This window comes from Megascapheus bottae, chromosome 20 (assembly GCF_031878675.1).
Source record: "Megascapheus bottae isolate mThoBot1 chromosome 20, mThoBot2.hap1, whole genome shotgun sequence".
NCBI classification, from domain to species: domain Eukaryota; kingdom Metazoa; phylum Chordata; class Mammalia; order Rodentia; family Geomyidae; genus Megascapheus; species Megascapheus bottae.
The window spans coordinates 28,986,989-28,999,195 of NC_143528.1; the positions used below are offsets into that span (position 1 = coordinate 28,986,989).

Here is a 12,207-nt window from a genome sequence, read left to right on the forward strand (position 1 = left end):
AACTCCCTCTGTTCAAGCTCTGAACCAAGCAGTTGCGGGGCAGAGATGACATCATCATTAGCCTCACATTCAGGAATGCAAGAACACAGTATGGGACACCTGACATGTACATGTGGCTAATATAAAACCTAGGGCCTTGCCAGGGAAGAGGAAGAGCAAATGTGAGCAATGCCAAAACCTAAACTGGAAGGAAAACAAGGCAGAGTGGTGAATAAACAGGAGGACCATTCATTGAAAAGTGTTTCCATTCCAGGACCTTCCTTTCTCAGCAACAAGAAAAGCTTAAAATGGCGAGGGCATAGGGGCAAGTTTATTGAGCACCTCACTTTTTGAATGGCGAAAGGTTCATAGAAATGATATGACTCCAAATACATAGTTTTCTAAATGACAAATGCAATAATGACCACTGACACACGACTGCAGGAGAGGCCAGGTGCTTTGTGAGCTGATGATGACACAGTCTGTGCTGGCGGTGTTACGAGGTATATGATTTATAAATGGTGTGAAACATTGTTCTATAATAGATTGCCCTCTCAGGGTACATTTTAAAACCAAATGTATCATTTACAGATTAAAAAGTAATAAGACCAGAGAGTTAAAACAATACATCCCACGGAAGCAAATCCTGTGTGGCAGTTAAATTTATTAATATCATGCAGAACCATTAAAGGACAGAGCTAGCTGCGTCAAAGAAATCTTAAATACAAAACTTAAAGAGTCACCTCGTGTATACACACACGCACACACACACACACACACACACAAACACACACACAGTTTGCCCTTAAATAGCATGCTTCTTAATCTTTTGCTATAAAAAATTCAAACACATACAAAAAATAAGATTTGTAACATGAACGTGAATATTAATATACCGATTAACGGCTTTAATCATAGTCCTGAGAGCACTTGAGTTTGACTGTAGCATTGTTCAGTGATAGAGCAGAGCAACTGAGTATTATGCAGAAAACCCTAGATTCCATCCTCAGCATTAAAACAAAGGAAAGGGTGGTCCTTAAAGGCTGAAAAGAGTTATCAAGGACAAAAAAATGGCAAAATAATTTGAGAGAATGGAACTCTTTTAGACCAACAAATAGTACATGTCCATTTATCTGGCCTGTAAAATGTTGCAAAAAATGTCTTTCTAGCTATACAAAATCAACAAGAAAAGAACCCACAAAACAAAAGTATTCTGGTCTCAAGAAAGACCTAGAAAATTATAAGCATTTAAAATACCCCCTAAGAGGAAGTTTAGATAAGCCGCAACCAATTTTTGATTTACAATATAATTTCACAGTGAAATGGGTATTCTTTGGGAAGTTATTAATCTTGATCTGTGATGGTCATTAAAAATATCATCAAAAGCCATTTATCTTCAGGGATTGGAACTGTCATGAAAGTATTTTTCTATTTCATTCTTTTGGGGATGTGTTAAGTTAAACTACACTGTGTACAAGCAGATACTCCTACAAGTAGATACCAAATTTTAAATTATTTGTTCATCTTTTAATACAGAAATGTTGCAGTATTTTAGATTTGTTCTTAGTAAGGGTTTATGGATTTAATTATAAGATGGCATTGTATTTTTCTTGCCGAAAATGACAATCAATAATTTTATCTATCATTTTTAGTTTAACTTACAAGACACACCATAGATATGAACTTATAATTTAAGTTATTGATTTCTTCCAGTTCTATACAAATAGCAGGCAGAAGAGTCGCTGTTCCTCATAGTAACTTTCCTTGGAATGAGGGCAGAGCTAACTGGGCTAACTGCTGAGAGGGAGTTGACTCCGAAGTACTTTCTACTGTTATGAAACTTGCTTTGAACATCAACCACTCTCAAATTGGCAAATGCTACTTCATACCTATATTATGTGATACAAATGCACATCATGATAAATTTATTTCTGCCACTTCTGAGTATTATCACTTAAGAATGTTGTTTTCCTCCTTCTCTTTGGATACGTTGTGAGTCAAGAGGAAAAAAGAAAAAGAAATCACCACCATCATGAGCCAATCTATATCAAGAGAAAAGAATCGTGAAGTTTTGCTTGGCTTTGTTTTAATGGTTCTGGGATTTGAATTCAGATCCTTGTACTCGCTAGGCAGGTATCTTATCACTTGAGCCACACCTCTATGTATTTCTTTAAGTAGGATTTCAGATTTATACTTTGACCAGAATGAATCAGCAATTATGCTGTTTACCCTTCGTATATAGCAGGGTACCCGCCACAATGTCCACTTACTGGTTGGGATGGGAGTCATGAAGTTTTCTTTTTTTTCAAATCACAGTCCTCCCCTATTTCCACTTCTTCAGTAGTTAGGATTATGGGCACAAACCACTTATTCCTGCTTTGAGTCATGAATTTTGGAGCAAATTTCTTTCCAGGAAGTACAACGTAAATCAACCTCTACATTCTTGACATTCTTGTCAAGTGTCCTAAAGTTCTTAAGGGATATTACTATTCTTTAAGAATTAATTAGCAATGTTTCAGCACCTTACTTGCTGAAATAAGGCCAAACTTTAAAATAAGTATTTATTCAAAGAACAGAAGTCTGGTACTAAGCTAAGCTAGAGCACACAGTGTCAACAAAAATCAAATGTGACCCTGTGACCTTACAATCCAGCGCAGAAGGGATATTAACCAACTGTTCACAAGAATGGATACTTCCAAATGTCCTGAGTGTGAATACTATTGAAATTACTCAAGGGATGAGTTTGTCTTTGACTAGGAAGTTAGATAAATAAAGATTAAACAGAGAGCAAAGAGATAACTAACAGTTAATTGAGAACATTCTAGAGAGAGGTCAACAGATGGGCAAATAACATGTGAGAGAATAGAACAAAAGGCACCCATGACTGGAGTAAGAAAGAGGCTGCTTAGAATTTAATGGGATGAAGCTGTTGTATACAAGAGTCTGAGGGTATGGCAACATTTGGGTCTTAAATTTATTCCATATATTTTTATTGAAATTAATGCAGGGTTACATGATATTCACCAGATACACGGTGCATTACTTCACAAATATTGATACCTTTTCTCACGTCTTGGTCCCCATTTCCCTCCACCCACCCCCACCCCTCATCTTGTTTTCCCCCCTTCCCTATCCAATTTCAAATAACCAAATAAGCATGTATACAATATATCAGATAACAAGGTGAAATACTGTAATTATAAGACATAAACAAGGGACAGATGAGAGATAACATAGTACATTAAGGACAACAATCACTCATTATATGGATTTTGTTTCTATATCCTAGAGGTCCTTTTGTTTTAGCATCATACTACATGGCCTTATGTATCCAGGTTGTTCTATTGTAAGTCTCTGCTAGGAGAGCCCAAGGTTTCTACTGATTATGACAAATGAGGGAAACCATGGAGCCTATGTTCCTTTGAGTCTGGCTTACTTCACTTAATATGATTTTTTCTAAGTCTTTCCATTTCCTAACAAATGAGGCAATGTCCTTCTTTCTGATGGCAGCGTAGAATTCCATTGTGTATAAATACCACATCTTGTTGATCCGCTCATCAACTGAGGGACATCTGGGTTGGTTTCATATCTTTGGTATGGTGAATAATGCTGCAATGAACATCATAGTGCTAGTGGATGTAGTATGTCCTTGTTTCTGGATGATTGGGTAAATGACAAGTAGTGGAATTGCTGAGTCATAGGGGAGCTCCATGTTTAGATTTTAGAGCAACAGCCATACTGCTTTCCAGTACCACCAACAGTGTAGTAGTGATCCCTCCTGGCCACAAGCAGCTTTGTTTACCAGGACTGTGGCCCCGCCCAGGGGGAGGAATGTCCGCTATCACCGGGACCTATGTCCAGCTAAGCTGCCTCTGGGAAATCCTTTGCCCTTTTGAATGATGTCGCTGCCAGCACCACTTCTCAGGCTCCAGTTGCTTTGGCGGGGTCTTTGCCAGCAGTCAAGATGGAGCTGCTCTCAGCTGGTGGGGGAGAGGATTCCTTCCCATTGCCGTTCTGAGAGCAGCAGTGGAAACTTCTCCACAAAGGTACTCACAAATTGCAGGGTTTCCTCCTTCCGAGAAGTTGGCAGGTCCGGGCCACGAATGGGTGTCGGCTCTGGGCTTGTGCATGCTCTGTGTGGCTCTGTCTGGAGCTGGCAGGTCTGCGCTGCTGGGAAGCGCTGTCTGCTCAGGTTCAGGAGGAGAGACTTTGTCTCTGGTGGAGTCCGAGGGGCTGGCACTGCTCCATGCTGTCTTCTTGTGCCCGTGTTCTGCCTTTCTCCTCTCTGACTGAGATCTCTGTGGTGCTAAAGCTTGCTTAGGATTGATCTTTGGGTATGAACTGGTATCTTGGCGAGAGCTCAGAAAGACTCACACTGAGCCGCTGCCATCTTCCACTGATCGGGTCTTGGGTCTTAATTTCTAATTAATGAAAGCTCTATATGTTAATGTATAGGTTTATGCCTGAAGGAGCATGTACACCTGTAGAGAAATGGCATGGCCAACCTGAATTGCCAGATCATCACACTGATTATAAATAGTAAAATCTTATATATAATCCATAATGCTTTGGGATGCTTTTGCTTTGTAAACATCTCTACAAAATATGTTCTCTTTATTGCCAATGGAAACTTTTGTCTATATTAATTTCTGTTTTTGCATTTGAAGTATTCTAAAACTTGAACAAGAGTTTTTAACAGTATTTAAGACACATTTAAGATATCCAAATACCAAAAGTCATATTAAATGATAAAAATGTCCTATTTGGTAGACATATCTGCTATTTCTTTAGACTGTTTCTTGAATATGTGTATATCAATACCAAAATAAGAAATGCACTTCTCTTTTATTTTACTTTTTCTTTAATAGGATAATTTTGACTTCTACAAACAAAATACCAATAATTATTGCTTTTGAAAAACTTCATTTAATGACTAAGTAATTCTCCTTTCCCCAAAATAGAGTTATTTTGTTTAAAATAATGACCAAAAATTAACACCTCACTGTATGTCTGAAAAATATTAATCTTTGCTAACTATTATGAGTTATAGACCTTATAAATACATAAGTGAATATATATATATAATTATCTACTTTGAATACTAAAATTACAAAGTCGTTCCCATAGAAACTGGAAAAATTGCAGCTATAAGCTCTTAAAGAATAAAAATTACATTTTATTTATCATTTTAGATCCTAACAAAGGATCTTGAACATAGTTCAGTCTTGATGAATACTTATTATTTTGCAACATAAAGTGGTTTTCAAAAGCCTATTTTAGTTACAACTACAAATTTCATTGTTTAATGCCCCAAGTGAAAGTTTATCATCAAAAATTTACTTTTAAGACATTGGAAATAAATTGAAGACTGTCTAGTAAAATATTTTTAAACAAGTTTGCATTTAATATTCTTATTTCTTTTAAAATATAATTACAAGTGATAAAATGTAATGAACTAGGTAGTTTTAATTAAATCTAATTACATTGTTACAGGAAAACCAACCATTCCAGTTTCCTTAAGTCTGAGGTGTTTACTAAGACAATGTCATATTAATAGATAGGGTCATTTGCCTGTTAGTTTTAGAATCCTTTGTCTTTCTTTAGTTTTTCATTTAATTGTGATTTTTCTGAGTAATGTTGATCAATTAACACAAAATGCATGGTTTAGGAAGTCCCAGTACTCATTCTTTGACATTACAATTTCGCCAACACCACTTTGTTACCAAGTTTCAGTTTAATTACTCAAACTATACTTATTTTCTTTCCTGCTTTTTTTATGGCATCATTGAAACAGTTGAAGAACTCAAAAATCTGTGCTTATTCCTATCAAACAGATTTGAACAGAACGCAGCTAATGCATCTGCTTCTTTATGTGCTAGACAACATTTCAATTTGATTCAGATTCATGGCTGAATAGTTGTTGACATGAAGATCTCTTATCATGAAGCAAGCTAAGAAGAGGAAATTCTATCTTCTCAAAGCATGGAAGGACAAGGAGCAATTGGAAAATGTTGCTAACATACATGGTTCCTAGAATTGACAAATACAAAGGGAATTAATAACAGGAATGAACTGATAGCAGGAAGGAGAAAAAGCACATATTTTTTTAATCACTGTAGTTTAAAATATAAACATTTTCCCACTGCTATCAATGAAAGTTTACAGCTGTGTGTAGGCAGAAATATCATGTAATTAAGGGGAGAGATAGGTTGGCTATCTTCCTTGTTTTCAACAACTTTTTTTAAGAGAAAGTTTATGGCTTTATAATTAAATGGGGAGTCTCAACCCCCTGAAGTAAAATCCTTAAAGACCATTTAAGACTTGAGCCATTGAAACTCTCCTTTATGTTTTTCATTAAAGAAGCATTTGAAGTAAATTCCAATTATATACAGATTTTATTGAATGGAATCAAAACAAACAATAAAGTGACTAATGTGTTTTCTAGGAACAACAAACATTTAAAATGAATCCATTCCTCTTTTTCCTTTACTACATGAAAATTAATCAGAACAAAGCAGGTTGTGCTCAATACCACCGCGGCTGTTCAGCTTGTGAACGTGGAATCTATGAAAGCCATAGACTGAGGTGACAGCAAACACAAGGCAGGCGGTCTCCGTGCACATCTCTTTGTCTACGGTATTTCGAGAATGAGTGAAGCATCTGCATTGTCACATTCAAATGCCAGCATGGCATTGTCAGATGTGACTGAGCTTTTCAACAAGGCAGAATCAGGATACTCAGGGATTTAGAAAGCTTGCAAACACACAACTAAAGGAGTTAATTATAAATAATACAATCAGTGGATGCAAACCAAAGAACTCTGGTTAAATGAAAAGTTTATTTGTGGCTCATAAGTATATTGTCTCACCGGCATACTTCATGGTGATATTTTAAGTTAACTGAGGAAACAATTATAACCACAATATACCTTCAGAGACTTTAAACTATTAAAATGATGTATGTTTCTCCAAGCAGATCCTCCAAAGTATAGTACTGTTACAATTGCCTGAACCATCTTGTAGATAGATGGTAAAGCATTACCATTGATATTTTGAAACTCATCTTCCAATATCAAAAAGAAAACAATTCAGTTTAATTGCAAATGTAATTAAGTTCTTTGATAAACATGCCCCAGAATAGACACCATTGGCTTCATGATCTGAAAGAGGAATACTTCTGTGTATTTTTTTAAATAAATTAAAAAACAAAACTATCAACACTAAGAGTAAAAAAAGAATAGAACTAATAAACTGCTCATGAGAATATGTTTGAAGAGTTGTGGCTTTAAATGATTGTAACCTCAAAATGTGTTAGAGTGAATTATCTTTGAATTTTCATTTATTATTATATCTAAAATATGTGATTACTAATTTGTGGGCAAAGCCATGGGCGGACCTCACTAACACACATCTTGTATACAAGTCTGGAAGTACTCTACCCTCAAAAACAACAATAGCAAAAAGGATGAATTGCAAAGTGACTCAGAATATTACATTGTTTAAAAAATTTCATGTTTATAATCTTCAAAGCAACAACCATCCCATTAAAAGATGTGCCAAAGACTTAAAGAGAGACTTCACTGAAGAAGAAATAAGAATGGCCTATAGACACCTGAAGAAATGCTCCACATCTCTGGCCATAAAAGAAATGCAAATCAAAATAATTCTGAGATGCCACCTCACTGGAGTTAGAATGGCCAGGATCAAGAAATCTAATAACAACAGATGCTGGCAGGGATGTGGGTCCAGGAATGATCTCTACTACACTCTTGGTGGGATTGCAAACTTGTTCAACCACTATGGAAAGCAATATGGCGATTTCTCAAAAGACTAAATATGGAGCTACCCTATGACCCAGCAATTCCACTACTTGGTATTTACCCAATTGTCCAGAAACAAGGACATACTACATCCACTAGCACAGCGATGTTCATTGCAGCACTATTTACCATAGCAAAGATATGGAACCAACCCAGATGCCCCTCAGTTGATGAATGGATCAACAAGACGTGGTATTTACACACAATGGAATTCTATGCTGCCATCAGAAATAATGACATCACCCCATTTGTAAGGAAATGGAAAGACTTAGCAAAAAATCATATTAAGTGAAGTAAGCCAGACTCAAAGGATCGTAGTCCCAATGGTTTCCCTCTTTTGTCATAATCAGTAAAAACCTTGGGCCCTCCTAGCAGAAGATCACAATAGGGCAAAACCTAGATACATAAGGCCATATCGGTTGAGGCTAAATGAAAGGATCTCCAGGATATAGAAACAAGAGCCATATAATGTGTGATTGTTGTTCTTAATGTACTATGTAATTTCTCTTCTCTTTTGTTGTCCCTTGGTCATTTCATATTGTTACAGTATCTTATCTTGTTGTCTGGTATATTGTATATATGTTTATTTGAAATAGGATAGGAAAGGGGCAAAACAAGATGAGGAGAGAGGTTGGGGGAGGGAAATGGGAACAAAAACATGAGAAGGGATATGTTTGTAAAGTAATGCACCTTTTATCTAGTGAATGTAATGCAACCCTTCTATTAATTACAATAAATATTCATGTTTATTTCTTTATATTATTTTATTTACTTTTTTGAGTTTTTGTGCTGATACTGGTGCTTTCGAACATTCACATTTTGCTTAAAATTTTGCATTTTAGGACCTTTTTTTGTTCCAGTCTTGGGGCTTGAAGTCAGGATCTGGGCACTGTCCCTGATCCTCTCTGTGCTCAAGGCTAGCACTATCCCACTTGAGCCTCAGCACCACTTCTGGCTTTTTCTGTGTATGTGCTATGGAGGAATTGAATGCAGGGCTATGTGCATGCTAGGTAGGCACTCTGCCACTAAGCCACATTCCCAGCCCACATTTTAGTGCTTCATATCTTCCCTGCTACATCACCTTTTCTTTAGTTTTATCCTCTGTCTTCTTTCTCTTGCTTTCCTATGAATTACTTGAACCTTCTTAGAATATTATTTAAGTACAGTGTTTATTTTTAAGTACTTGCTGGGTTTGATTTTAGGGTCCCATTCTTGCCTGGCTTGCTTGCATGCTTGGTTACTCATCTACCACTTGAGCCATTTCTATCCCAGCTTGTTGCTACTTATTTTAGAAATGGAGTCTTGTAGACTTTTCTTCCTCCAGAGTCTCTAGGATTACAGGCATGAGCCACCACTACCCAAATAAAGTACAATATTTTAAAAACACATCTCTTTATCTTACTTATTGCTTTCAATACTCCAGTGCGTATGCACAATTTACCATAATCCACAGGTATCATAATTCAATAGTCCACACAAAGTATAGAAAAACTATTTCCCACTGCTTCACTATTTTAAAAAAATATTAAATCTTTCATTTATACAGTGATATTTTCAGTTTTTTTCCCTAAAACAGTTTTAGTACTATATCCAGGTCATTTTTATTCCAACTAACAAACATAATTTAGAAAACTAAAACCAATAACTAATTATGTATTAATGTATATTTCTTCTTTTCTAATCTTCCATCAAGTCTTTCTGTATAAAAAAAACCTCTTTGGGGGTTGGAGACACGGCACAGGTGGTAGAGTGACAGCCAATGAGGGAATACAAGTGTCAAATAACTGAGATTGAGTTCCGGTCTTGATGAGAGAAATGGGCGTGATGGGGAAGAACCTCTTTTGTTCTTATCTTATTTTCATTATATTGGCAGCAAATTCTTATTTTTTCTCCATCTGAGAATGTTATGACTTTCCATTTAGTTCCTAAAATTTTCACTGTATATAAAATTGTCTCCTATACTTTTTCTTTCAGTGCATGAAAATATTGTGCTATTTTATTCTGGTTTTTATGAGTTTCTAACAAGACAGTACTTCTCAATTTTTTCTTTCCATTTTAGGACATCACACTGATTTCACCATAAAATTTTTCTTTGACTTTGCCTTTATGAAGTTTTACTATGTATCTTGGTATGGATTTATTTGAATGTATAATATTAAGAGTTGTATCAGCTTCCAGAAACTATAGGACTTACCAAAAACCTGTATCTAACCTTTACTATATTTGGGAACTTTTCAGCCATTTTACTTAAGAATTTTTAAAATCTTTCTCATCTTTGCTTCTTATATGATGCTAATGTTAGATCTTTTGTTATAGTCACAAGCTAAATTACTAGAGTGTCTACAAATATTTTATTCATTTTCCAGTCTTTCTTTCTGCTTCTCAGATTAAGTAATTTCTGTTTTCTTATGTCCTAGCTCCTAATTCCTCCTTTCTCTTATTCTTCCTATTATGTTTCTTTTAAATTTTATGCAATGTATTTTCAATTCTAAAATGTTTTCTATTTATTTCCTATATATTTTTATTTCATTTGTTTGAAGTCTCTATGAATACACTGTTTCCTAGCCTCTGTCAAATAGGTGGAAAATAGCTATCAGTGAGTGAGTTCCTCCTATTGCATTTCTTGTTTTGTGATCTTCCTGGTTCTTGCAATAATGGTTAATTTATTTTTTTACTTCTTTTTATTATAATTAATAGAAGGGTTACATTATATTCACCAGATAGAAGGTGCATTACTTCATAAACATATTTCTTTTTTTTTCTTTTTGACACTCCTGAGATTTGAACTCAAGGCCTGGGGCACTCTTCTTGAGCTTTCTCAAGGCTAGCACTATAATACCTGAGCCTCAGCACCACTTCTGAGTTTTTTCTATGTATGTGGTACTGAGGAATCAAACCTGGGTCTTCCTGCGTGCTAGGCAAACACTCTACCACTAGGCCAAACTCCCAGCCCCATAATGGCTAACTTTTTAAACATTTATTTTCCCAGTCCCACCAGGGGCTTGAACTTTAGGCCTGCATGTTGTTCCTGAGCTTCCTTTTCTCAAGGCTAGTACTCTACCACTTTGAACCAAAGCTCCACTTCTAGCTTTTTCTGTGATTTATTGGAAAATAAGTTCATGAGACTTTATGTACTTTCCTACTGCAATCCTCACATCTCAGTTTCGTGAGTATCTCGGATTACAGGCAGGAGCCAACAGCACCCAACTTCAACCTCCTTTTTCTACGTGGCTCAATAATGGCTAACATTTAAAAATTAAAAAAACGTTCTGTGTACCATGCTACTAGACTCTGGATCTTATTCTAATTTCCAGTTTCTTACTTCCTTTTCTCAGACAACCATCTTATGAAAAGGTGAAGGGATTCCATCACTAGCAGATAGGAAAAAGTCCAACTTCCCAATCTGTTCTCCATTAACAACCACGAGGTTCCTCCTTATTATAAGGCTTCCTTTCTGTCCAGAAATGGTAAAGTCCTAGCTTTCCATTTCACCTCTTACAACAGTATACTAAAGGGGAAGGGGAAGGTCCAGGCCCACTAAACTTTCTCTACTGACACTGCTGTGGTAGGGCTAATGCTACCCTTTAGAAAAGTAGCCCCTGTTACTTTCCTGTGGATAAAGAAGGCTACTTGCCCCTCCTCTGCCTTTTCCTGTAGTCTTCTATCAGGTGAGCAGAGCACTTCCTCACAGGCCAGGACGCAGGTGGTTGGTTCACACTAGACTTTTGTTAGTAAGGGGAGCCGCAGTTTTTACTTGTTATTTTTTCCTATGTGGTATTCATCTGAAATATAGTGATTGCCATCCAGAGTATCTTTGTCTTAAAAAGTGACTTTTATCTTGGTCCTAAAGGAAGAAAGCAGACATATGTAACCACAGAAAGAAAAAGAAATTCTTAAATCCTTAGTTCCCAAGCTGAAGTCTCTCTACCTCTCTGTTTCACAGAATTTTTAGTTATATTTTTTTCAGGGAGAATAAAGAAACATTCATATATACGCCATCTTTCTAGACGTGAAGGACTTTGGTTTACTGCCTCAATATGTTCATTTCACTTTTCTGCCCATTTCAAAACAGACCAATGATACTCTCTTGTAAGAATGGGCAATAGACCTTCCATCTGGCAAATGTAATGTAACCCTTCTATTAATTACAATAAACATATATGAAAAAAATAAAACGATTATATTATCAAACATGAAAAAAAGAATGGGCAATAGTTTCCCATAGTTCCATGATTTAAAAGTTTGAAACCTTATTACCATCTAATACAACTCATAGAAAGTGATAATTTACTTATACAAAGTATGTTATTCTCAAATTTCACAGTGCATCCTGTGGTTTAGAGATCCAGAATAATTTTAGGAACACACTTTATAGCTTAAAGACTATACAAATTTAGTAAACATTGCAT

At 35.9% G+C, this 12,207-nt stretch overlaps 1 long non-coding RNA gene across 1 annotated transcript in view; it reads right to left on the reverse strand.

Moving 5' to 3' along the window:
• Window positions 1-11,462: 11,462 nt before the first annotated feature.
• LOC150049321 (uncharacterized) overlaps window positions 11,463-12,207 on the reverse strand; it is a 196,010-nt gene continuing 195,265 nt past the window's right edge. The window contains exon 3 of the long non-coding RNA XR_016538981.1: window positions 11,463-11,642. This is a non-coding gene — a long non-coding RNA (uncharacterized LOC150049321). The remainder of the gene's footprint in view (window positions 11,643-12,207) is intronic.